This window comes from Cucumis melo, unplaced genomic scaffold (assembly GCF_025177605.1).
Source record: "Cucumis melo cultivar AY unplaced genomic scaffold, USDA_Cmelo_AY_1.0 utg002200l, whole genome shotgun sequence".
NCBI lineage: Eukaryota > Viridiplantae > Streptophyta > Magnoliopsida > Cucurbitales > Cucurbitaceae > Cucumis > Cucumis melo.
The window spans coordinates 19096-23378 of record NW_026124975.1 but is presented as its reverse complement, the minus strand read 5'-3'; the positions used below and the strand labels follow the sequence as shown (position 1 = coordinate 23378).

At 45.4% G+C, this 4283-nt stretch overlaps 1 pseudogene; it reads left to right on the top strand.

The window, feature by feature from the left end:
- Nucleotides 1–239: 239 nt before the first annotated feature.
- LOC127148015 (60S ribosomal protein L5, mitochondrial-like) lies at nucleotides 240–1231 on the top strand (annotated as a pseudogene).
- The last annotated feature ends 3052 nt before the right edge of the window (nucleotides 1232–4283 follow it).

Genomic DNA, 4283 nt, shown 5'->3' with positions numbered 1-4283 from the left:
GAAGATCTCCTTCTGGAACTCACTCTGATGGATGGGACTTCCGGAGCACCCTTCGCCCGCCACCAGTGGAAGCAAGCTAGCCCCCAGATCGGAGGGAAAGAGTGTTGTAACTGAAGTTCGGCACGCCTGAGATTTCTTTCCTTTCAAGTCGAGTGGCTTTCACACCTCTCCTTTCCTTTCCAAAGACTGAGGTTGCTAGCTTTGGTTCTCAGCAAACGTAGGTAGGGACGTGATCGATCATGACGATAATAGACTCAGAGTCACAGTCCCTTCTCGCCCAGACAAATTCCATGAAGGCTTGGCTTGACCTTCCTGGAGGCGCTTCATCATTCAGTGTGGTGGGGACCTGGCAGGACATAGCAGGAAAAGAGATTAGGCAAGAAAAAGATACCCAGAAAGTTCACTATCCAGACAAGGATCCCAATCAGCATAAACAGAGAATTCTTTCTCTTCATCTGAGCTAGAAATATCTGAATATCAGACAGGATCTGGAACTAGGACGAAATCCTTTTTTTTGATCTCATTCGTATTCCATTCCTCTCCCTCAACGGTCGAGCTATTTCATTCCTCTCCCTCAACGGTCGAGCTATTTCATTCCTCAACCAACTATCTTTTTGAAGCAGATAGTTCACAGTGCTTATTCTATAGATTAGATACTTGTAAACTCATCTTTCCACTCCATTTTCATTACGAAGATGTATCACGTCAGGATCTCTTGCTCAAACCGAATCACACCAAGGTTATGGAAGTTTCTGGATTGTGTAAAATAAGAGTAGTACCAAAGGCACCTTATTCTTTCCATAAGAAAAAATGGAAAATTGGCTATGGAGATTCCGTGCGGTCAGAAATTCATACAAAGGATCAAAGAATGATCTTTTCAGAGTCAAAATAAAGAAAAAAAAAGATATGTCAGTGACCTAGCACGAGAAAGCACTCTCCGAGGGCATGGAATGTCTAATTTTGAGGTCAGAATCTCGACAGTAATGTCTCTCTTAGATTCGTAGGTCGAAATACGGGAAAACTCCATGAAATTCTCGATGGAAACTCCGTTTTTGCTCATTCTCCCCAGAACTGGAAGATCATTTTGAGATCCTCTCTAATATTAATATTCTAGGGTTCAATGTGACTATTCTCACTTCGGCCAAGACACAAGCCGTGGAGCGGCTTTTTTCAAAAAGATGAGGGCTCGACTGATAAGGAGAGGAGTATGAGAAGCGAAATATACGAGTAGATTGCTCGCGGCTAAATATGAATTGAGACTCAAGCTTTAGAATTGAGTAAAGATCCCCATTTTCCTAGTGATATGCGGGACAAAGATCGTTATAAGTTTGTCCAAGTTTGCCAAGAAACCTTTGCACGAGTAAGAAAGCGATGTATTTTCACGGGTCGCCCTCATGGAGTAGATGAGTTCTTTATCATTTCTCGTATCCTTTTTCGTGGATTAGCATCTCGAGGTCCTTTGATGGGCATAAAGAAATCGTCTTGGTAGGCAACCACCAAACCAATAGAACAAGGGCTTAGCTCTGCAGCTGGTCCATAAGCAAGGTAATGTAGGTCCATTACCGGCCGGCTCCGGACCGAAAAGACCTGACTCCGTAATCCTTTATCTCAGATCTTTGATGCTAACGGGGCTGGGGGACCTCTCTACCGCCTCCTGTAAAGTATGCTCCCCAGACATAGACTACGTACAGGATAGTACTCTTGGAAAGATAGAATATCACCGCGTGAACATAAGATTCAGTTACGAATCTAACTCCCGAGGGATACGACCACTATTCTAAATAGAGTAAAGTAAGGCGGAGAACTCTTGTTCATTGGAGCGTCGGAGTGCAGAGGTTGTTCCCATCATTGAAGTCAGAGTGTGGGACTGAGCCTGTAGATGAGAAAGAAAAAAAAGTGCTTAGTTTCGTTGGAAAAACCAAGGCACATCAATCATATTGACTTTCTCTCGCCCTACTTCTAAGAATGAATAGATAGAAAAGGTTGGAGAGAGTGACTTTCTTCATTTCTCTCCTTTCTAAAGCTGCGCAAGGCGGCCCCCCCAGAACAAAGCCCCACCCTTCTTTTCCCCCTTTCATTCATGAAATACCTTCGCCCCGCCTTCCTATTCATTTGTGGGTCGGGACCGAGGGCCTTTTTTTCTCAACAGGTTCTTTCAAGAATCAACCAACCAAGAAATCCGTTAGCCCAGGTGACTCACAGCCTCCCTCTCGCCCTAAATCAAATGGGATGAATCAAATCTTTAAGCTTTTTGATTTGATTGATGAAGGGCGCAGCGAAGCCAAATTCAATCAAGGCAAGGGGGCTGACTTTTCCTGACACTGAGTCATCCTATGAAAATTTAGCTATTGCTAATGGAAGAGGAAAAGGTTGAAGATGATATGGACTCTAAGAGATGAGCGAGAACCGAAGATTGCTTAGGGGTCGCATTCTGTCCCGCTTGGTGGACGAAAGGATTCTCTCCTTTTCTCATTCTTTCTCCCACACGCCTTTGCCCTCTTGAACCGAAGAGGAAACTTCCAAGCGGACAGAGGCCTCAATTTCCATTATCAAGATTCCTAAACTTCTTTTGTTCCAGCAAGATGATCAGTCCCTTGTTGGCGCTGGAGAGAATGGAAAGCGGTCAAAACCTCTCAGATTCGGTCGCCGAGCAGTCTTCCGACTTTTCAGTAACCCAACTCCTTCGATGCTTCTTTCGCCGTATACCCCCTCCATCCTCCTCCAGTGGAAGAAAGGCTACTATATTCTATATATATATATATATATCTAGTAAGTAGGGCCCCAGAACGCTAAAAAGGTGGTGGGGGAAAAGAGCTGCTTATTAGGAAAGAGAAAAGAATTGATGAAGATATCACGCTTCGGGCCTCCGTAGCTTAATCTAGTGGCTACGGCTCGGTCTAATTCCTATTCGAAAGATCTTCTTCATCAGCCACTTGCTGAACCCTTATTAGGGAGGCCTCTCCTTCTGAAAGAAAAGCAAGAGGCCTCAGCAGGCACAAGGGAGGCTCCTGAACCCCTCCTATTAAGCCACTGCGCTCTCTCTCCCTGCTTTCCAGGGAAGTCAATGAAGAAGGAAGGTATGAATGAAAGAGGGCAGACTCTTGCTTCTCGCTTCGCTTTTCCCCGACTGATTCATTCTTTGCTCTCGTTATACCCTCTCCCTTCGTCGAGTCACTTCGTCCCTCTCCCTTCGGTCGAGTCACTTCGTCCCTCTCCCCCCTCTCCTTCGTTGAGTCGAGCTATTTCTTCCTTTCCAACTCTGTTTACGGATGAGCTACTTCTATAATCAGTCTCGTATACGGTCATTTCCGGTGAGGCTTCCAACTTCTTCTTCTTCAACTTCCTATCCCGAAAGAGAAGCACTCCAAACCAAACTGTCTAATGAAAGAGTGAACTCGACAAAGTAACCTCGGGACGGACTAGGCGACCCCTTAGCGCTTTCCCCTGGATCGGCTTCAAAGTCATCCAAAAAGACTGGGTTTCCATCAGTAAGAAAAGCCCACTACGCGGTGGCAGGAACTTACTAGGGAAAAGATAGGACCCAATCGCAGAGCATTCCTTTACCGCTACCTGGGGTTCTAACCGCTATCGTCTTCTACCTTCTATAAGCCGGAAATGGTCAGCTACTTCCTAAATTACATAAGTTCAGTTAGAATCTCGGATCGATCACTTTCTGGATAAAGTAGGGGAAAGATCTAAGCATCAGATAAAGGCTAGGAAAGCTATCACTTTCTGAATAAGGCGGCATTCTAAGTAGTAATTTCAGAAGTCAGGGTCTTTAATTTGGTCTAGATGCTAGCATTCAAGATCCTGACTTTCAAGTCGATTAATAGTGGCTCGACTGAGTTCTAGAACGAGAGGACTTTTTCTCAACCCAACGGAGCACGACCCAGGGAAAGGCTGAAAAGTAGAGGACCCCCACCGGGCTCAGGCCCCATAGCGGCGTCGGTATCGGTCGACCCTACTAGGAACTTCCTTCCCTCTTCTGAACCTGTGAGTCTTCTAACTCAGTCTGCTTCCTTTATTCTATTTAATACAAGAGAGAGAAAGAGATCCAGATTCTCATATATAAACAAGAAAAGAGATGCTTCTCAAATTCTTTGAACCTCTCTGACAGTCGAGCTAACTAAATAAAGGGAGAGGGTCGGCAGGCAGCATAAGAAGTACTATGAGAAAGGGGACATCCAGAGTAAGCGAGATCGGCAGATGCCCACGTAGCGCTTTCATGGGCCCCCCACGTAGCGGTAGGACGAACTATGAATTATCTCTTTCCGCCGAAAGGG